Below are 24,130 nucleotides of genomic sequence, written 5' to 3'. Positions count from 1 at the left end.
ACTCACTTCACCTCGGATTACTGGAAACTCGGATTATCTGGATTATTTAGTTGTGTAAATTTTTCCATATTCAAAATTTACACGACTTGGAAGACATTAGGAGGAACACCTTTTACTTCCTTGCAAAAGAAAAAGAACTAATCGTCGTCACGAAAAAAAATTATCACTCAAACTTCACCATATAAATTTTCTTTTAATTGCTTTTAGACGAATTTTAACCTATTTTTTTCTCGACATCCGTACACATTTATGTGTGCAAAGCAACCAAAACATCATAATAAACCTCTCATTGTATTTGTATTATTTATTGAACGTATTCAATAAGTTTTACAGCTGCAAAATATTTCTATTTTCAGATTTTACTGAAAATCAAATTTTTAGCTACTAAAAAATATAGGTGACTTAAAATAAAGTGAAGCACCTCAGATTAAACGGAAGCTCGAACTTTCGAGAAAGCTTTCCTTGTTACAATAAAGCCTTTCCCTGCATGTTAAACACTGCCAAAATATATTGTCAAATTATCATGCCGTGGCGCGAGTTTCACTCTTGATGAAGTCAGGAGCGTTACTCGATCATTCGTCGTTACTATTTGTTTAATCGAAATTCCCTTTTAGAGCAAACTTATTAATTGTTGCATAATAATGGCATAAAAGTAACAATCCTACAAACAAAATAGATTTATCAACAAAACAGAATTGAAATTAACTATTTGCATCATTATTTTTGAGAGCACTTGTAAAGCGGAAGTATGCTAACTTTATAATTACCATTAATTTTCATTGTTTTTGGCATCTTTTAAAAACGGAAGTAAAAAGCAAACATTAGGACAGAGAAAGTAACTTAAGAAATTGTCTTTAAAAAATTGAATTTCTTTTTGACAAAGTAAAATTTTTGCAATCAAGGAATGTAGCCAAGTCTTGAATCATCGTTTTATTATTATTGCTATTATTATTGTTATTTATTTATTTATTTAAAACCTTCCTTTTGGAGGGGTTTTTTTTTTTTCGAATTCATATGCTTTATAGTTGATTAGAGGTACCCGCACGTCTTTGCCCGTAGTTGAAAATGAAAAGGTCATTTGGTTCGCCTGTATATTTAAATAACGAATGATGAATTTCTCGCCAATTTGCTATGCTTGCTCATGTTACGGTTCCACGTTATGATCATTTAGAAATTTATTCGCCCCCGTTTTGATATTTTGCTCAGTGAAAAGTTCTTAAAATTGGAACAGAAAAAGAACAATCGAATTTTAGAAAAATCGCTTCGAGGTGCACATCCTCATGCTATAAACTAATTCTGTGCCAAATTTCATGAAATTTGGCCGCACGGTCTAGGCGCTATGCGCGTCACAGGGATCCTAACAGACAGAGATCCGGACCAAGGGTTCCGGACAGAGAGAGATTCTGACAGACAGAGAGACTTTCAGCTTTATTATAAGTAAAGATTACTCAACGTTTCTAAAAGCTATAAGTAATTTAAATGTAAATTATTTGTGCAGAAAAAAAAAAACTACCTATTTGTTTTTAAGCCGAGTAAATGAAAGTGAAAAACATGTTCAATAAATGTATTTATTTGTATATTTTCGAAATAATAAATTGTTTAACTTAGACAAAATTTAGAGAATGACCATTCATAATTACCGCATCCAAACATTTAAAGTTAAATAATACGTAAAAAAGTATACAAAAATAAAATGTAACAAGATTAAAAACCTCCAATCCGAAAGAAATCCCCCCTCACTCCTCAAAAAGAAGGAAAGAAAGAAGAGCACTATTTTTGTCTGCAAAACAGGCAGGTGATAATACTTATTTCCAGATGCAATTGCTGAAATATTTTTTCAAGCAGTGAGAATAGATCATGTGACTCCCTATTTACTAATCACAAAGCGAGTAAAAGGTCATGACAAAGTGAAATCAGTTAGCAATCTTGATTGCTTGACAACTCTATCTCATAGCCAGACTAGCATAAGTCCAAAAATTACGATTTTCAGTTTATTAGTGTATTGCATGTAGAATTCTATTCTGTATTGAGCCATACAAACGTAATTCTTTAAAAAAAAAAAAAAAAAAAAAACTTTCGAATGTTTTTACCAGTGTTAAGAGAGAGCAAGTCTCATCCTTTGAATCCATTGGCAAACATTATTCCTCTTTCCTGTAAAGTAGCGATTGTGTGGCTTACGTCTGGCTCTGAAATACAGAACTGTTTTAGAACAAAAACCTCAAAATATTTTTTACGCAAGTACATTTACATTTTAACAGCAGCCGAACATTTGAAATTATTCTCAGTTTAGACTCATATTAAAAAAAGCAGAAAAAAAAATCATGCACATATTAAAAAACAATTTTTATTTTACGGTTTGTTGGCAAGTGTTGGTACTAAATAAAATGCATAAAAATAACTAACAATTACTTGTATTTCATGCAAGCAATTATGTAATGTTGCCATAATTAACTGACGGCCAAAGGATCTTGATTTATAAGCGACACCTGCTAAGTATACTCTTAATAGTGCTCTCCGATTGGTTATGACACAAACCAATTAGTAATTATTCCTTAATTTGGAGCTTTTTTGATGATTACTCACTAGTTTACTACCTCATTTGTCATAAGAAAATTGTTTAGCCAAATTTTATTCCCTCTAAATGACTTCCATTACAATCTTATTAAGCAATTACTGTCATTTCTGTCTTGGCGTTTTTGTACTGATTGTCTGATCCGCTTTGGAACAGAAAGATTTGTCTATCTGATTTTGAAGAATCGCAATATAATGTAGATTGATATAGGAAATTTTCGCATGCTAAGCGTTTTTATTAACATTCTTAAAAAATATGAATTAGTAGAGTCTTGCGAACTTTATTTTTATTTGCAAAACTTTTAAACTGTTACAATTTATGAAAAATTTTCAATAAACTTCTTGTACAAAGGCAAATCGTTTTAATATTATTGTAAAATCTAGTTACGATACATTTGTTATCATAAAATACCCAGTACTTTTTAGTTTCGGAATAACGGGAACGGGGATAATTTTAATGTCAGTTTGGCGATGTCAACAATTTGTGTGATTCCCGCAGAACCAATCTTTAACTTTTTAGCACCAAATTTGTCAAGAAATTAGTGATGTATGTCCAAATTGGCAACAAAAGATATGGGGATTATATCGTCAAAAAGTCGTCAATTTTGTCATTATTACTTCAACTTGCATTTTTACGACTCCCCGACATTGAAAAGCACCAAAACACTCTCGATGTAGCTGAAAATAGCAATAATTAAACCGTTTAATCTGGACCAACGAATCTTAAAAAGTTCAAACTGTGCAAAGAGACATTAATTTAAAAGTGCAATGCTGTCATAGACATTTATATCAATATACTTTTAGTACCCACACCAGAATTTAATTTCTAAGCTTATTGATCGTAGTTTTAGCAATTTATAATTTAACATAAAATTTATTTTGTCTTTATTTTAGTTTAATAATATTTTGACAAGATATGTACCATTAGAATTTTTTTTTTGGTTATTACTTCCTTTTACAAAAAAGGAAGTATTGTATTCGCGAAAAAAATTTCATTCTAAAATCGGCTTTAATTTCCATTTTTCTCATCCCCGAATGAATGTTGAGTTTTTTATTTCGACTCGACCACGCGTGGATATATGCCTAGGAACCTACAAACACCCGAAATATCCATTTTGACGAACCCCGAGTTAATTACAACGAATTTTCTCGTGACGTCCGTATGTACGTATGTATGTGCGTATGTGTGTATGTATCTCGCATAACTCAAAAACGGTATGTCCTAGAAAGTTGAAATTTGGTACGTAGACTTCTAGTGGGGCCTAGTTATGCACTTTCCCTTTTGGTTGCATTTGGAGGTTCTTAAGGGGGTCTTTTGTCCCTTTTTGGAGGGAAATCATTGTTAATTTCGATGTAAATTCAAGTAGTGTTATAATTTGTCGGACAATTTGCGATATATCGCCCTTTTTTTTGGTCGCCAAGATTTGTTGCCAACTTGGCGACAAATTTGGCGATATTTTTTTTTTTAATTTGGTTTTAATTTCGCCACCGTTGGTGACATTTAGAGAGTAAACAATTGAATTACATTGAAATTGCCAATAATGGGTAAATGACATGAAATTGGAGTAAAAGGAAGTCATGTGATGCACACATCAGCTCGTTTTTCTTTTCAGAGCTAAATGTTTTCCGTAATAAATTCAGAATGAACGCAACATTTGAATATTCTTTCAGTAAAAACACCACAAATAATAGAACAGCCTTGCCGCGCCATGTTCGAATCCCGACTAGGAAGGATGTTATTCATCCATATACTACTTTTTCCTATCACGTCCAAAAGACTCGAAATCGTCTTAAAACTGCAGATCCCCAGAAATTCGAAGGCTGATTTTGTGTTAAGCTTATTTGGTCAAATGTAAGTGCACAAGGCGCAGGAACGTTTTCGAATTGGGATTACGTTGTCAATACTATCAGTAGAGTAAAATATATAAACGTAAGGATTGCTGTGGACCTACCCGCGCGTTCTTAGATAACTTTCTGATAGCGCCATCACTCACAATATGGTCAACAGTTTGGGTTTCAACCAAAGTATCAGTTAAAATACAAAGAACCGCTCATGATCATCCAAATATTGTTTATTACACGGATGATTATTCTGCCGTGTGCATGTAAACGGCAGTATCTGCAGAAACGAGTTTTCCAGACATTGGAAGAAATGTGGAATGGATTCAATGCTAACAATAGGGAAATGCTGAAACTCGATGTTTTTTTCGCTCCTTTTTTTTAGCGGAAATCAAATACGAAAGCTTGCACTATAAAGCTAACGTGCAATACATGACAAAAATGCAAAAAAATTGGAAAATGAAAAATTTGTAGTTACTACTCTTTACCTGTTCATGGCAGTGTTAATATTTTCATCATAAAGAAACGAAGCAACAAGAAAAAAAAAAGAAAATAAATAAAAAAACAATAGTTTGAATTTAAATTATGTTTTCCGCAATAATGAAATGCAATAGAACCCTACTCGTTGGCATTCTTGTTTCTACTAGTGGATTTTATCGCGATCATAATTTGAATTCAAGGCGTCAAAATTCAAATGAACGCTAGGAGCTGCTTTCTGGATGTTATGTGCTGGATGACGGATGCTGTGTGCTGGATACTGTTTTCGTGTAAAATAGATTGTGTTAAGTTGAGAATGTGGTTAAAAAATATTTCGATTCCGAGGCACATGAGCGCCTGCATTATAAGCATAGAAAAATGTAATCCAAGGACTCGGACGCGGACGTCATTCAACGATTAAGTGAAAACAATAAGCAATTCATGATTGCTCAAAAAATAAAAATAAAATAAAAAAATAAATAAAAATAAAAATAAGCTACTTTTCATAACTTACTCAATACACTCAAAAGCGCTGCAAGTGTTTAACATTTATTGCGAAAGAATTTTACAGTAAATAAAAAAAAGTTCTACTTTTTATAGAAGAGCTCCTAACAACATTTTTAAAACTTTTTTTTCACCCCTTGCTTTTCCCTTAAAAAAAACTTGATGCCTCCCCGTAGCGTTATTAATAGTTGACAGATAATTAAATTCCTTTTCACAAGCTTAAACCAATTAACTGAGTTAACATCATCTAGAAAAAGATACAGTGGAAACTAAACCGCTTTCAATTTATCTTCGCATTAAGGAGGTATTAATCTACCATTTCTTAAGATTGCAAAACAATTCATGCAGATTCCATCCTTTGCGATTAACGCGAAATGTTCCAGTATTTTCTTCTGCATCAATGCACGTCGAATCTGTGGAGTGGTAGAAGGGGGGCGGGGGCATAGCATCTTTCTGAAAGGTCCTTCGCTTCCCCCTTTCGACTTCCTATTCCTTTTTCTCTTGTGCTCTTGAGCTTCCGCTCATCCCTTCGTGTCGTTTAGGTCTCCTCCCACTCTTCTGCATCTCATTGTTTGAGTGTCGCAGTTTCCCAGGAGCTGGAGGGGTTGCCACAATTTGGTATTTATCGGGCTCTTGGCTTACTCGGCGACACGATTTTTTTTTGTTATGTTACTCCCTCTTTTGAGGGTGTAACATAGTTAAAGTGAGTTCCCTCTATTTTTCTCTTAGTAAGTTCCTAACGAAGAGTAAGTACAATTCTTTTCAGATTTTTTTTTCAGTATTTTTATTTTTTTAAAAATGTGATTGGAAAATGTCAGGTTTTTGGTTAATCACCCATAAATATGATGAAATACAGATTTCTAAAGAGCCCAGCTGGAAGGCGGAAAATTAAACCTTTAATAAATCAATTTGTATCAAAACTGTTTATAAGGAAATAATTTTTTTTTTCGTTACACAGACATTTTAAATTTGAGGAAGACTGAACTTGAAAAACCAAGGGAGGAAATACCGAACAGATCATGAAAACCAGCAAAGAAATACAATATGATGTTTTTAAGACTATAAAAATAAAGATGTCGGTAAACCTATTTTTTTAATGTTTTGCTCAAAAATAAAAATACTACAGTTTAAGATAAATTTTAGAATAATAATAGAAAAATAAATAAGAACCTTTGTTCTGAAAAATAAAGTAAGAAATAAAAGCGTCAAAAAGCACAAAATGCAGATTGCTGCAGACACATATTTCGTCGTGACAAGGAACACTTTTTGTCGCATGTCTTTTCATCCATAAGCTCATTTCTTTTGCATTGAAAAAGGCGTTCCTTGTTACGCCGAAACACGTGTCTGCAGTAATCTGCAATTTGTGCTTTTTGCCGTTGTTATTTCTTACTTTACTACAGTTTATTTGATTAAATAGCCCGGTCAATTTAGACATAAAAATAGTGATCAAATAACAAAAATTCCGGGAAAGCTAAATTTTTGTAGAGACCTTGGGTTTAGCATTACAAATAAAGTGCCTAAAGTCCCCGTCGATTTCATGTGCGCTAAAAAAGTTATTCGGGGTCAAAGGTCAAAAAAAAAATTTTTTTTTTTTTGGATTTTTCTCAAAAACGGTAAGTTTTATCAAAAAGTACCTCAGACCAAAGTTGTAGATCTCAAAATTCTCTATAAAAATAGTTCTTATGATTTATATCTCCAAGACCAAACCATTGCCCAGATATTGCGTACTCTCAAAAGAGAGCCAGTCACTTACAGAATCCCCCTCTACTCGCATGGCTTTGAATAACATCTGGCTATTCTAATCCGTGTGGCATCGTTCATGTACCCGGAGGTGCCCAACCCACTAAGGGCATGGGCGCACCCCTCAATATCGTGGATCCCCCCCCTCAAAAACAAGAGCCTTCTCCAAAAACTAAGAAAAATACCCCTCTAAACATCCCCCCCTTTTTTGAGCTCTCAAACTGTAACCACATTTCATACAATAAAACATAGTTTGGCTGGCGAGTCGCATTATTATCTTGACTCCAGACAATGTTTGGCCTTAGTGATACATTGTAGTTAAGATTTCTAGATTCTAAAATCCATCTCTCTTGGTTAGACAACAAACTGTGGTTGACGCTTCTTCATCTAATTTTGCGCGTCGTCTCACTGCTTTAGTATAACGTGAGGTATTGGAAATCATATAATTCAATAGTTACTCAATCAAGCACCATTTCTTTTAAAGTTTTATATGATATTTCTTTTTTAAGAAGATGATCCGAGTTCTCCCACTTCTGCTTATCAAAGAACTCAAGTTGAAATCTGGAATTGTAAATTTTCGCTGTACAATCGAATTCTTCAAACTTGTCATCGTATTATGTATGGATCATCAGCTCTTGTTCTGCAAACTGGTTACTTTAAGAATCTAAAAAATATAACACTAGGTATTGCGGATGACCATCAGAGAACTTGTTTCGAGATGGATTACGACGACCAGTTCGAAGATGGTCAAAGAACATTTATAACTCCAGATTTCAATTTTGAAGCTGAGAGAATACTATGAGCTCATTGATAAGCAGAACAGGTAAAACTCGGCAGCTCCCTCTTTCAAAAAGGGGACTTTCGATAAAACTTTGAAAGAAATTGCTTGATGGCGTACCTACTGAGTAGTATGGCTTTCAAAACCTCACATGTCATACATACTAAAGCAGCGAGACGATAGGTAAAATAAGAGAAAGAAGTGTCAGGTACAGTTTGTTGTCTAATCAAAAGGGATGGATTTATTCGATTCAGATTAGAATCTAGAAATATTAAGCCACGATACCATCAAGCCACAATTTCAATCAAGATTGAAAATTATGAGAAGGAAAATAGTTCAACTCGCACGCCAAACTTATGTTTTATTGTAATCAATGTGGTTACAGTTTGAGGGCTCAAAACCCATTAAAGTTTCTTTAGCAACGTCTTTTGTTTTAAAGGGTGACTTATGTGGGCTGTTGCAAGCCACATTTATATTTAAAAATTTCTATACTTAACCTTTGTTCTCTATCATAGGTAAATTTGACATTTTGAGCCAAAGTTATGGGCTAAGTGGAGAATTAACATTTTTTTTTACTAGATAAGAAATGCTTTTATTGCTTTTTTTTCCGTATCTATGTAAGAATTAATTAATATGAAAGCAAACTTTTACAAATCATAACTTCTAATGTTTTTTCTCTAGGTACGGAGCAACAATGTGTTAATGAATTCTGACACTATATTGATCAAATTCAAGATTCAACGCAGGTGTGGAACTTTAAAATACAGTTTATTATTAAAATGATCTTATGCAATGTGTAATCTACACAAAAAGACTGCTCTTAAGAGCGATAACATCAAATTTATCAAATTTTGATACTTGATGATTTTATTGTAACTTTTTCCAGTTTTTATGCATTTATGATCAACTTCAAGGCGGAGCGACACCTCAAAATATTTTTTGCGGTCGAAATCTTTTTGTATAACCAAAGATCTCTACAAAAGGCAACTTTTCCGGGTTATTACTTAGCGTTTATTAGATTTTGATTTTTTTCAATCGACCCTAATGAACATATCTAGTACTTCAAAGGTAAGTCCACCTCGTACTAGAGCGGTATTAAGTGAATATGAATCCAGCTTTTGTTGTAAAAAACACTGCTTATTTTGTGGCGAGGAAGCGGATGAAGAGGCCGAGAAGAACAAAACGCAGAATTATCGCAGAAAAATTCTTAAATTTTCAACACTTGCATGCAAAGAATCCCTTTTAAAATTAGATAAAGATCGTTCGGAGATGTACCAAGAGCTGCCCTTGCACGTTTTAATGTTGAGTATGATTTAGTCGCTGCTTTATGAATATTTCTGCGATAATTCTGCGCTTTCTTCTTCTCAGCCTCCTCATCCGCTTCACAGCCACAAAATAAGCAGTGTTTTTGAAAACAAAAGCTGGATTCAAATTCACTAAATCGCGCTACAGTACGAGGAGGACTTACTTTTGAAGTATTTGGCCTTGGAATTAAATCCTCACGTTGCTGCAGAGATTGAACTTTTCCGGGTGTGTGATTTTCTGCAATCAACGCGAATTGTAACAGACTTTTGACTTCTTAAATGATCAGCGTTCTTATAACTTCTCCCGACACTTGCATCGATTATAGTTGGCATTCCACGACTGCCCAGCACAACAGTTTCACCTTCAGTCAAAAGTTTGTTGCAAATAAAGCAAAATTGTGACATTTTTCTTAAATATTGATCAGCACAAACAGTAGACGCTTGTAATAAATACGTTTATTCACTCGAATTGCACGTTTAACTCTAAAAGAAGCATGTACGTCAGCCCACCTAAAAGGGGTCATGGCCCAAACTGCGCCATCGAAATTTTTAGAGGGATTGTTTTGAGGGGTATTTTTCTCAGTTTTTGGAGGGGGGCTCTTGCTTTTGAGGGGGGGCTCCGCGATATTGAGGGGTGCGCCCATGCCCTTAGTGGGTTGGGCACCCCTAGGTATGTGAACGACGCCCCCAGACTAGAATAGCCAGATGTTATTCAAGGCCATGCGAGTAGAGGGGATTCTGTAAGTGACTGGCTGTCTTTTGAGAGTACGCAATATCTGGGAAATGGTTTGGTATTGGAGATAAAAATAAGGACCATTTTTATAGAGAATTTTGAGATCTACAACTTTGGTCTGAGGTACTGTTCGATAAAACTTACCGTTTTTGAGAAAAGTCCAAAAAACCTAAAATTTTGACCTTTGACCCCGAATAACTTTTTTAGCGCACATGGGATCGACGGGGACTTTTGGCACTTTATTTGTAATGCTAAACCGAAGGTCTCTACAAAAATTTAGCTTTCCCGGAATTTTTGTTATTTCCATTGCCTAAATTGACCGGACTAAAAAGAATGTCTCGTTTCTATGAAAGTAATTTTCCATATCCCAATGAGGGAAATACCTATCGAGTTCTTTATTTTTATTTCAGTTTATTTAGTTTTTAGATAACTATAGATAGCTTCTGGAAAAAAAAAATTAATCTTCCCATGGTTATCATTGGTTGAAAAATTCACACACTGTTAAAAATCTAGGAATTGTTAAGGTGAATAATGTTAAATAGAGTGTTTTCAGTACAAAAAAAAAAAAAAAAAAATTCAAACAATGTGCAGATCTTCAGAACATTTACGCATTTATTTAAACCTGGTATTTCTATGTTATTTTAAATCGCCGACGAAAGAAGGAAAGGATACGTTTGACCTGTCCTTTCCCGTGTATGTCTGTGGCACCTTAGCTCCTAGACGGATGAACCGATTTCAATGATTGTTTTTTCTTTATTTTATTTATTTATTTATTTTTCGAAAGGCGGCGAAATGATCGAAAGTGTTCTTACATGTAGCTAAGTCTCTGTAAGACTTGAATAGCAAAACCGGAGATACTAGTTGAAAACCGAATTTTCATTCTTCCGCAGTTTTGGTGGCGAAAGCGCGCTTGCACATTTAAAGCATTGGAATCAATCGAAAGAATGATTTTTTTTTTCTACTTCAGATGGAACTTTTTTGGAATTTCCATACTAGGAATTGGAATAATGATTTTTTCACTTCTTTTCACAACAAAGGAAGTATTGTATTCGCAAAAAAAATTTCACTCAAAAATCGACCTTAATTTCCATTTTGCTCACCCCCGAATGAATGTTGAGTTTTCTTTTTTTTTTTTTTTTTTTTTTTGACCCGACCACACGTGCATATATACCTAAGAACGTATAAACGCCCGAAATATCCATTTTGACGATTCCCGAGTTAATTACAACGAGTTTTCTCGTGACGTCTGTATATACATATGTGCATGTATGTTGCATAACTCGAGTGGTATATCCTAGAAAGTTAAAATTTAGTACGTTGACTCCTAGTGGGGTCTGGTTGTGCACCTCCCCTTTTGGTGTTTCTAAAGGGATCTTTTGCACCTTTTCGGGGAAAATCATTGTTAATTTCGATGCAAACTCAAGTGGTGTTATAATTTGGCAGACACTTGGCGATATATCGCCAGTCTTTAGGTCGCCAAGTTTAAATTTGGCGATTTTTTTTTAAAAATTTGGTTTCAATTTGGCCACTGGAGTGGCCAAATTGAAACCAAAATTTAGAGAGGGTGATATTTAGAGAGGGCTTTTTTGGTGATATTTAGAGAGTAAACTATTGAATCGCATTAAAATTGCCAATAATGGGAAAATGACATTAAAATTGGAGCGAAAGGAAGTCATGTGATGCACACATCAGCTCGTTTAGTAAATGCTAAATACAATTCTCTAAGCCTTTTTTCTTCACGCAATTGATAACGATTTCATTGCTTTGGCAGACAAGGCAAAATTGTTCAATTATTTAAAATTTTTATCAGTTGCCTTTATCTAGTTGTTCACAAATAAAACACGTACTTGTGATTGGTTTTAGTACATAAGTAAGACTTTTTCTCTTTAGCTGCTGCTTTAGCAATTTTTTGTAGAACTTAGATATTATCCTCTTTTTTCCCGTGTTTTCCCATGATATCTTTAAAAATGTGTACGCGAAATTCCTTTTAATATGACACGCGGATCTCGGGATCGTAGGTTTTTTATGTTTTAAATTAAATTTGATATTATTTTCTGTTATTCATTATTTTATGTAATTTGAGAACTTTTGTACGGACAGTTATCCAAGTTCACCAGCTTTTGAGAAAAATTTTACAACTGGTATTCTGCCAGTTTTTAAGCTTAAATATCGATGTAAGCAAAGGATTCATGGTGAATGTATGTAGAACAAGAAGATCCGCCGAAAACTAAACGAGTCAAATTTCCTATATACCAATTAAACTTTTTAAGATTTACAGCTCATTTCTAAAAACCAAATATGACTCTCATTAAAAAAAAATCTGATGAAATAGATACGTACCTTGGCCGTATTTGAGGGATGGAATTTTAGCGTTCAAACCCACTCCAAAAATTTTCAAAACTATTCTTATAAGTTATTATTATTGACGAATCGTAAAAACTCTGTGTTTTATCAGCAGTATTTATTTTTATTGCAGTAATTGTAAATATCATTTCTTAAAAAAAAAAAAAAAAAAAAAAAAAAAAAAACATCCGTTTTCCTTTAAATTTTGAATACTTGATTCAAGAAAAAACATTCCATATTCTGAAAATTTAAAAGTACCAAACTCTATTTTACTTTTTTAAGTGTCAAAAAATATGAATTTATGAAACATTTCTTCGAATGCCGGTGCATGAGCACAGGAAGAGTGGGTACAAGTGAGACACGAAAATTCAAATACACTTTTTATCATTAAAAAACACAGAAATTAAATTTTTTCAAATGTTACAATATTTGTCTCTGTAATAGAAAAAACTACGGTTACAAAAAAAAACGAAAAAAATAATGGAAACGAAATGCAATTTTGTCTCACTTTTTCCGTAGTAAGTGGGAACAGTGAGACAATAATTTTAAATTAGCGAACTTTAAAGAATCTAAATTTACCTGAGAAAATATAAATGATTTTTGTCATTTGGTTTTGGTATGAGCTCTTGCCTTTGGCAAGGTAAATATCATGTCGTCTTGACACACGGTAATGACGTCTACTACGTATTTGTTTGACTCTGAGATAGAATGATTTAGATGATTCTGGATTATTCAAATCACCTAAAGTATCAACGCATATGTAACATTACTTAAGAATCGAATGCTTTTACTGCAGCCTTTGTCTATTACTTGTACAACAGTTTCTTTCCTATCTGTTTCAGAAAATCTTCGAAATAGCTTCTTGTTTTCTAGGCAAGTTGAAATTTTGAGATGTGGAAAAATATGATCACATTTAGAACATTTCAATGAAACAATTAAAAAAATTAAATAGAATAAGCACAAAATGGAAATATTTACGTGCTACTGAATAGCAATAAACGTCATAATTCCATTCGAGCATCCTTATTTTGTGGAAGGATGTCTTGTGGAAGGAATCTCTTTTTAATTATTATTTGCATCAACAGGTTAGTTGTAATTAAATGTTATTCAATGTATAATTTCTCCACTTTTAACATAAAAGTGATATGGGAACAGTTCCTGTTCTGTCTCAGTTCCCTCATTGCAAAATATAAACTCAATGATTGCCATTCTCAGACAAAGAAAATGAACAACATTATTCTACTTTTAAAATAAACGCTAACTAATAAGCTAATGATAGATTAATAACACCAGTCTGTTAAGTTTAACAGTTTAGAATCAGTGCAACAAACTATGGAGATATTTTACTTATGTGGGTTCAAACTATGACGACCTAGTTATTTTTCTTACTTGGAATCAACCCTTTTTCTATGATATTGTTCACAGTGTGTCGATTTGACTTCTCAAAAGTTTTACAAGGCTAAAAATATCCAAACTGGGAAAAAATTGCTGTTGTCTCACTATTCTCAAAGTCTAACGGCACCCACTTCTCTCCTACATCATTTGATTTAATTAATGAAGTGCAGAATAATATGCTTTATTTCATCTCCGTGTGGTTTTTATACATTACACTGTTAAAACTACAGGTTGCATTCGGCACCTTTCAGGGGTGAAACGCTTGTTCACCAGCGGCACCCAATACGAGCCGAAATGGCACCTCTAACTAGGGTAAAAAACAGGCACCTTTTAAAAAATAGGCAGCTGGGGTGAAAAGAAGGAACCTTCCGAGAGAGAAATGGCACCCTTACTGTAGATCCTCCTCCCCCCTCCCCCGTATGGTGCGCGTTTTTGAATACAGTTGTGTAGTTCTTTTTTTTTTTAATAGTTTTGTTTTTATTTATGATATTCTACGTTTTGGACATTTTTCACATTGCATGAATTCAGTACTGGAAATGATTAAAACTTGTAATTACAGCATTTGATCATATTTCAGAGTTTTCAACATAGTTAAGAAGTGCTCATTGTTTTAATTCATCTGATCGTGCTCTAACTCAGTGTTTCCCAACCTCTTTTGACCCACGGGTCAGTAAAAGCAAATGAAAAACATTGCGGACCTGTGAAATTTTTATCCTTTTCTTAAAAATAAATAAAATAAATAAAAATAATTATAATAACACTCAGGCCGTTAAAAACTTGTGAAAAAATTCTGCGTACTGATGAGTTTTTTTTTTTTTACTAAGTAATATTAAAAATGAATAAAACAATAAATCTAACCACTTTACTTGGTATCAAAGAGTTGTTACAAAAATATTTAAAGTTAAAGACGAGTAATTATTTCAATAATCATAGTAATTATTTCAATAATCACAAATGATCATCAAGTTAATGATCATTTGTGAGAAATAACCGTACCGAAAGGAAAGTGTAGATGTACTTATGAATTATTTACATGAAGAGCCAAAAATATTCCGGGATATTAAAGTTATGGAAAAACAAAATCGTTTCTCGAACGTTCAAAATTTCAATCAAGAGTAACAATAAAATAAAATGCATACGAAATTTTTCGACAGTTTAAAAACCTAAAGAAATAAGCAATTCCAAACGCTATCGAAGTATTAAACGCTAACAGGAAATGATTCAAACACTTGAACGAAAAAGAAAAAAAAAAGAGCTAGACGGAGAGAGATTTTTTTTATTTTTTGCGCTTGCTGTTGTGTAGTAATCTACGAAGCACAAGAATCATTTTTATTTAGGTTCTCACTTGTTGATTATTGATAATCTTATTGCGGTTATTATTTTGGTGATTAAATGTTGCTTATCGAGTACTCAAGAAAATAATGATAGATATATTTAGTAGCGTTTTGAATGATGGAAATTTCACGACAGTAACGGTAAACTGAAAATAAACAACTAACGGTACTACGCTACCGTAACGAACTAACGGTAACTGAAAAGCAGTAAACGTACTTTTAACTAGGTTTGAAAGCCCCAAAAACTAGAAAGTGATCAAAAGCTGTACTTCTTGTTATTTTAAAGAATTATCTTAGAAAAGTTGAGATTTAATCCAATAGTGTACTTCATTCAATGTGAAAGACATAGAAGGCCACGCATAGATGCAACCTATCATTCGACCGCTATATTGAAGTGGTTGAATGGTGAATGTACGCCGGAAGCGCATGCGCCAGCGAGTCATTTAGCGATTGCTTGCTGTTTTGGCACCCCGTCTGCGATTATTTGCTGTTTTCGCACCTCTGCTCTATTTCCTGGCCAGTATGATACCCTTGGGCACCATGCTTTCACCTTAGGGGGAATATATTCACTCATCTGGAACCCCTGGTTATAACAGTGTACATGAAAATTTGTTTATCAGATATAGTGTAACAAGGTTATTTTCTTACTTCGATAGGTTCAAACTATGATGACAGAATTATTTTTCTTACATGATACTTGAAAGCAAAATTTTTTTACATTAATATTGTTCACTGCATATCTCCCCTGACGTTTCAAAAGTTTTACCAGGCTGGAAATATCTAAACAGAAAACATATTTGCTGTTGTCTCACTGTCTCACAATACCCATTTCTCCCCTACACGATTTTTTCTTTCTTTTTTCTTTTTTTTGAATTATTATTTAAAAGACATCAAATATTTAATAGTGGTGAAGTTATATCATGTACACATCATATATTTTTTTTTTCATTTAATAGACACGTCAGCTTCTACATTTGCTCATATTGATGCCGGCAAAGTAGCAACCTCTCATTTAAATTTTCACCTACTGTAGCAAAAACTAATAGAATGTACAAGTAAAATCATACTTTATTGATCAACTATAGATTTCATGAAAAATGCAATGGAAAAACCCTCCCCAAAACAGAAGACTAGTTACAGCCCTGATACGTACAAAATAAATCTAAGAAACAAAAAATTGTCGCACCATTGAACAATGCAAAAACAGCTAATAAATTAGTTTTTCCCCAAAAATTTTTTTATTCGTTTTCAAAATAAATAAATAAATAAATAAATTAATTAATTAATTAATCAAATTTGCAACTCTTTCTTTTGAATTAAAAAAATGAAGCCTCGGGTTTTTATATTCTTTTCAATTTTTGGTTCAAAAAAAAAATCATGTCGTAAATGCGAAATTTTTTCGAATTGCTCAAAAACTATCCTTAAATTTGCTAAATCAAAAAAAAAAAAAAAATCTTTTCTATACATCGTCTTTATCAAGAACTTTTTCAAACATGGAAGCAAATCCGCCCATAAGTTTAGGATCTATATTGGTCTTAAGTTTCTCCGCAGCCGCTTATGTTAAGATATTTTGAAGTGTTCAAAATTTCGAAAAATTGTTCAAATCGAAAAATATAATGTTGGAATAAAGTGTCCTTGCCAGGATCTTTTGAGAAAATTTTTTTGTTCTAATCAAGACAACATTTTCCTCATCTCAAAACCCTACTTTCTAGTTTTTAATTCTTTTGTGTAATGAATTTATTTTATTTATTCATTTATCATTATTATTAATTTTTCAATTGTATCTTTGAGTGTTAAATTACTTGCTCCTGGTCATATTTATAACCATATGGTAAAATGGGGAAAATAATTTCTCAAATTATAAGATTCTTTAAATTTTTTTACAACGTAGATGATTTATTACGTATCTCAGAAGCCTGGAAGAGAAAAGAAGCTCCATCTAGAACTAAACGAGCCTACTTTCCCGTATAACAACCTCGGTTTTCTATTATTAAATCAATATTTTCTTAATTGGCAAAGTTTGCAAATTATGTCAAAGTTGCTCATTCACCATTTGAAATTGATTTTCAACAACAAAATCTGTGTCTCTTCTTAATGTGAAGAAAAATAAAATTGCTGATAAGGAGTTTATACTAAATTTAATTTCCAAATTGTTAGGGCTTAGTTTTCGGTAAATTCCAATAAGCTAATCTGTCTAATATTTAAACGCATAGCTTTTCGAGAGCAAATGGAAGAACAAAAGAAAAAAATGTCTTACAACATATAATTTCGAATCTGAATAGGTGCAAAAATAATTATTATTCAAGTAAAATAACATCACCATTTACGCAATAGGGAAGTTGCAACCTATTAAATGTTCATATTTTGGCTATTGGATATTGTTAATTGACCCTCAAAACTAAAAAATTCACCATCGCCGAATTTTAGAACACCGTGGTTGATTTTTAATGAATTTTTAAAATTCCACGCGCAAAAGTGCGCTCTTCTGAAACGTCACGAGCCTACGTCACAGGGCGCGAACGGGCAGCCGTCCGCCGAAGATCCCTTGTTTTCGCTAGGAACATTTTGAGCGCGCCGATATTTTTATTTTTTAGAAATTCAATAATCCTTTTGAACACACTATGGAGGTCGGATTCGTTAAAGCACAATCTAAATAATCTTCCTGAAGTAATACCAATGATGATATTCGAATATTTACGAGAGGATGAGAGGTTTAATGTTCCAGAAACGCGAGTTCGTCTTCGAAGTCGAAAGAAATTCTTCAGTTTCTCCCATCACATGGGAACCGGTTCGCTAGCGTTTCTCTCCTATCGGAAAGCGCATGACGTCACTTCCTATGCCATTTGACGTCACAAGGGCTTGAACTTTAAAAATTAATTTAAAAAAAACTACTTATCGTATCGCAAAAATTTTTTCACCTATGATGTTCATACATGTTACTCTATCACATAAAAATAAAATTGAAAAATCGAAAACTTAGGCAGCTGATATATTAGCTTTTTTATTAAAACTCTTAGTTCCTCAAAAAATAAAACTTTAAAACAAAAAATTAAAAATGAAAAGTACATCAAAAATAAATAAAAAAATAAACAAATAAATAAATAAACTGTTATATCAGAAACAAAAGCGTTTGCAGCTCTTACTTTCGGAAGAAAAATACATAATCTCCATTTTTTTCCCTTCTTTCCGATACAAAAAAGATTTTTAAAAAATTAAATAAAAAATAAAACTTAAATAAATTAATAAATAAATGATATTAATAACAAAAAGTAATAATTTAAGAAATATATATGTAATTAAAAAGAAACAATTTTCACCAAAATTAAAATTGTCTGCAACTCTTTCTTTCACGTAAAAAATGAAACACTGCAAATTTCTTTTTATTTTCCGTTTTCAAAACTAAAAAAGTTAAATTAAAACTTTAGGAAGAAAAAAATTCAACAGTCATTTTTTCACTGCAAAACCATTTGCGCTTTCAATTCGGTTCATTTTGAACAGCCAATCAATCTCTAACTAAGTACATTGTACAATGATATATCTCCGGGAGATGGTATTTCGATTTAATTAATTCTTTCCCTTTTTCCTGAAACCAAATTGAAGAATTTATTCAAAATCTTCACACTTTTATCATGCTGTTGTTACTAAAAAATATCAGTAGTTTCGGTTTTTTGGATAAGAAGATTTGAAATTACTCTCATAGGCCTTAAATATCAAACTTTTTTAAATTTCTCATTTTGAACGTTCGTTTCTGAACATGTTCTTCGTCAAGAGGATGATTCCACGGTCAGCTGTGGGACAATTTGGACTAAATTTTCCATATAATTTAATCTATACCCAAATTAATAAGGGGTGGCAGTTAAAAAATTGTTGACCCGGTGAAAGTAATTGACTCGTGTGATTTACCAAGTGAAAATTTTATGTGATTTACTAAGCGAAAGACATTTTCGGAAAGTACCCTCGTGCCCCCAAATAAAATGAAATCATCTTTCTCTAAAATCATCTTTCGTGATGAGAAACGTAGTGTTTCAGTATTTTTTAAATGTTGATATCTCTAAAAATATCGACATTAGCATTAAAATTGAAATTAGTGAAATGTGTATAATTTTCTAATAAATATGTGTACATGTATTTTTAAAAAAACTTAATATTTTTGTTAATGAACCTCGGTTTTTTTAGCCTACTTTCGCAGTAGAAGTCAGAGAAAGAAGAAAAAAAGCATGAAAGAAGGCTTAAGGCATCTTTAAAATAACGGCAAAAATAAAAAACAAATTTAAAAAAAGGTCAAAAATAAATAAATAAAAAAAAAACCTGTGACCCACTTCCCCCAATCAACTCTAATTTGAATTCTGAAACATTGAATTCAAATTTTGTTTTTCGCAATCACGAGTTGCAACAAGACACTGCTCATTAGAGTTATTGTTTCTAGAAATGGCGCACCCCCCCCCCCCCAAGCATATCCCTCCTCCTGGGAGGCTACGTGTGTATAGTTGAAAGTGTATAGTTGAGTGTGTGTGTGTACGCTTTTGTGTTTGCACGTAGGCGTGTGTATATGTGTGCAAAAGCATGCGCGAGTGTGTATGAGTATGCGTGTGTAGGAGATGGACGCCGCAGCCCAAAAGAAGTGGATTAAGGGGGACAGTGCTCAGGACCAGAGGAGCTGCGCCGGTGGGCGGTGGTGCTGCAGACGCCCCTGGTCCAAGCTGAAAAAGGAACCACAACATCAAGGACGGTCAAGTGAGAACAATAAGCAATCGTGATTGCTCAAAAAAAGTAAAATAGATATCGAAAAATTAAACATTGGAAAGTAGGGTATTGAGATGGGGAAAATGTGTTTGTCAGTCTGTCTGTCTGATAACTCATTGTTTTTTTTTTTTGTTTTTTTTTTTTCTGATGACTAGTTTCTGAACAACCAGAAAGTTACTCTCCTGGCTTGTGTGAATGTTTTTCTCAATTGTAACATTTTAAATCAATATTCCACAAATTAAACTTGTAGTATTAATTTATGCATACTTAAAGGTGTTAAAGTAATATTATTTTAATCTATTTGGTTGTTTAAATAATCAAGGTACAACATTTTAAAGTTTGTCCCAAAGTTTTCCTTGGCCTAGGGATCACTTAAATTATTGCAGGTAAAAAGAAGAAGTTTTGAATGTGTTGTACAGCAATATTGTTTATTTTTACCATTTTGTTGGATTCCAAGAGTTTTTTTTATACTGATTTGTCTGGTGATTTTATTAAAATTTTGAGGTTCAAAACTCAGCTACGTAAAATTTTTGCAGCCACAAGTTTTTTTAAAATTATTTACGTTTTGTGCAAAAATGACATTTTTAACCTTAAATATAATTCTAGACTTTAGCAACGGACTTTGTGTAAGTAAAGGGTACGCAAAAATGTCCCCCTCCTGGCAGTTTTTCGAGGATAACTTCGCCAAAATATAAATTGACTCAAGTGAGTTATCTTTATTTCCTTCTTATTAAGATCTTCATAAGGACTCAGAATACACTTTTAAAACATTTTTAAAGCGCTTATATATTGAGAGAATTTGGGATCGGGAAATGTTAATTTTTTTAGAATCACCCATATATCTATGTAATTAGTATCTTTTTCGTATTCGAATAAGACAACCAGTTAACCTGGGCTCATCAAGTTAACTGGTCACTAGAAGCGTTATAATAGAGTTACAGAAAAGCCGACCGTATATGGTCATGCTCGAATCGAGTTACCGGTTAACCCGAGCGGTTAATTGCACGATGTTTGATGACGTCAGTGGTAAGCATGGTGAATGTATGCAGAATGTTTTCATATACAATCGCCTAACTGGTAATCTGCTAGAAGCTAGAACGCTTCTGGTTAGTCACCGGTGAGCCTGATTTAACTGGTCACTCTATTCGAACTTCCAAACACAACCTATGAAAACGTTCTGCGGACACTAACCACTGACGTCTTTGTTATCAATTATATCACCGTTCAAGTTCGTTCAGAACGAAAAGAGTCTACTTTGACATTTACCAACATTGAATCGACCAAAAACTACCCCCCCCCCCCGCCTCTTTCTTTTTTTCTTGTTTAGCAGTTCTGAAATAGTTCAAAAATCCTTTTTTTAACAGTTATTGTCAGAAAAAAAAAATATTCTAGTTGAAACTCTTTCCCCTTACAATATGTTATATAATCAATATCAAACTCATTCTCTAGGTATATCTACGCGATTTAGCAACTAATGTATAACCCCCCCCCCCTAAAAAAAATGCACAAAGTTTTCGAAACATTTTCACTGCCTTAAAATAATAGTCGTTAAGCAGTAAAATTATTGATGCGTAAATGTAAAGCTATTATTAAAAGTGCATGCAATTCAAACAATTATTCGCATTAACTGAGCAAAAAATGCCCTCGATTTAAACCAAACTAATGATTAAAAAAAAAAAAAAACGCAAAAAACAAGCGACGCAAAATAAGCAATTATCAGGTTTATAACAAACAGTAATTCTTTGTAGCTCTTTAATATTCCCAATTTCGCGTGTAACCTCTTTCTCTTCTTCTGCTGGTCTTTATTAACAATGATATTCATAACATATCTGACAAGACGACACTTAATTTCCCATAATTGTTCGACGAATATGACTCGCTCTGTCATTTCTGAGACCACATCGGATAAAAAAGATCGAATGTTTCTTGGGTTTTTATTCGCAAGAAACATCGACAAATGTCATTGGCGACAAATTCCGACACCTCTTGACAAAACAAAAGCGGCAACCCTTTGTCCCGTCTTTGGCCCCAAACAACGTCCCACCGTCACCCTTCTCGGTTACCCCCTCGCCCACCCCTCAGCCGCCCCCGAAATTGATGAGGGGGAGACACGAGATGAACCACCAGGAGGCGCATCCAGCGCAACCCCTTTCACCCCCCCCCCCAGAGGGACACGCCCCTTCTTGCCAAAGAGAGAGAGGGGGGATGCAGTGATTGCCGCACAAATTTGACGCCTGACCAGCTTTCCGAAAAGGGGGGCACCCCTATCTTCAATACCCGCAAATCGAGCAGTTCCCCCCTCCAACCTCTGTGTGCATTTGAATATAAAACTTCTTTTTCCTACCATTCTTCCTTCCTTCCTATGGCGACTACCAAGCGATGCTAAAATTACCATCAATTTTCAGGCCCGTTGAACTATTGATCGATCCCTGAAACAACCTTCTCCTTCCATCTCAGTCCCCGCCCCCACCCCCGCACGTTCTCCGGATGCATTTTCGGGAATTTGAAGGGGGTTGAGTGGGAGAAAGGGCACTTTTAGGGACTTTTTTTTTTTTTTTTTGCTTTCTTCCTCTTTTTCTTTTTCTGTGTCTTTTCTTGGGGAGTAGAGTTTTATCGGCAAAGATGCGATTTCGTCCGCTTTTCTGGCTGATTTCAATACCAAAGTGGTGTTTTTCGGTTCTTTTTCCGGTCCTGGTTCCGACGGGGAGCAAATGCTGCAATCGGAAAAGCAGGAGATTGCCGAGGAAATGCGTGGGTGCTTTTTTGTGTCGCTCGTCGTAAATGTGGTTGGGTCCTCGGGAAGTGGTTGAAAGCGATGCGTAAATGTATGCTAATATCAAACTCGCACAAAAGATGGTGACATCCTTTTTAGATCAAACTTTCCCCCATTTCAAGTAAGTATGGAGTGTTCCCCTGTTTCAAGTTAGCGTGGCAACTGGCAAACGAACTGATTTTTTGGGTGAAAAAAACAATAAAATAGCCCTTAAAAACGTTTCCCCTCTGCAATTCAAGTAAATTATTACCTTCTTTATTTGCTTCTTGAGTTTTCCTTTCTGCATCAGGAGCTCTCTGGCGATTGTGAGCTGTAAAGTTTTGCTGCTAACTCAAATAATGCTCCAGCATACATTTTTAATGTCAGAGAAATATTTTCACTGTTAAATTATATTAAAAAAAAAAAAAAAAAAAAAAAAAAAAAAAAAAAACAGCCAAATAAATAAGCAACTAAAATGTCTTAGAATACACATTTTTGTTTTGGAAAAAAAAAAAAGATTGTAAGAATATAGCACGACGACATCATATCAATATGAAATTATTTGATTCGTTAGGTTTAACTTTATCTACCAGTTTATTGGCACTCTCAGTTTCAACCAGAAGACCTCTATTCTCTATTCCTGACTGAGAAGTCCATAACAAGGACAAAACTGTAGTCTCTGTTTGGGATAACCATTCTGTCCGTATATTGCATGTAGGTGATTTAGCTTTGATTACTTAAAGTAAAGTATGTTAAGGCAAAGGGGGAGCACCTGTTCCTGAGATAGGGCGCAGAGCAATGGCGCATCTCCCTCAAAAGCTTCAACAAAGCAACCCCCAAGAACAAGCCTCCAGTAAAAGAGACTAAAACCCGTTAAAACAACCCCTAAGGAAAAATTTAAATGGCACAGTCTAAGTCTACGCCATGAACCTTCATGGTTCATGGACACCCCGAATTAAGGTAAAAAAAAAAAAGCTAAAATAATTTTAACAGAAACAATAACTACTATGACTTTTAGTAAATTTCAAAATTATACTGTAAGATTTTTTTTTAAAGTTTTATTTTTATTTTCCAATCAAGCCAATTGCATTTTAATAAACGCGTGTCGTATGATGATAATTCGGCGGAATAGAACTCCAAATATTGCCGAATCCTCAACCAAAATTTGCCGAATAAGTAAATTTTTCAAAGGTCGCAGTGACCTCACGTAACCTCGCATCGAGGCGCCCCAGAACACATACAAATATTCAAATCTGTTAGATCCCCCCTTTTTTTATTTGCGTGAACTTTATGAAGAATATGGAATATACTGCTCTGCAATGCAAATAAATTTTGAAGATTTCCAGACATAATATCTAAATTATACTGTGGAATAGATCATAAATGGGTTTCGAACTTACTATTCTAGATTTTTTTTTCAAGTTTGGTAATTTTAAGGAAACATAAAAAGCGCAGATCATTTTGTACAAATCATTGGTCAAAAGTCGAAATTAATATTGCGACCTTTCGTGAGAAATTTCAGAATGTTTTCATTTTCAAAAAATTGAACGATTTAATTACACTAATTCCCCCTTCATCTTTCGTGCAGTTTGCACGGGTTAATCTGTACGGTTATGT

Source organism: Uloborus diversus, chromosome 4 (genome assembly GCF_026930045.1).
Source record: "Uloborus diversus isolate 005 chromosome 4, Udiv.v.3.1, whole genome shotgun sequence".
Classification (NCBI taxonomy): Eukaryota; Metazoa; Arthropoda; class Arachnida; order Araneae; family Uloboridae; genus Uloborus; species Uloborus diversus.
The sequence above is the reverse complement of the archived record's forward strand: the minus strand, read 5'-3'. Positions refer to the sequence as shown.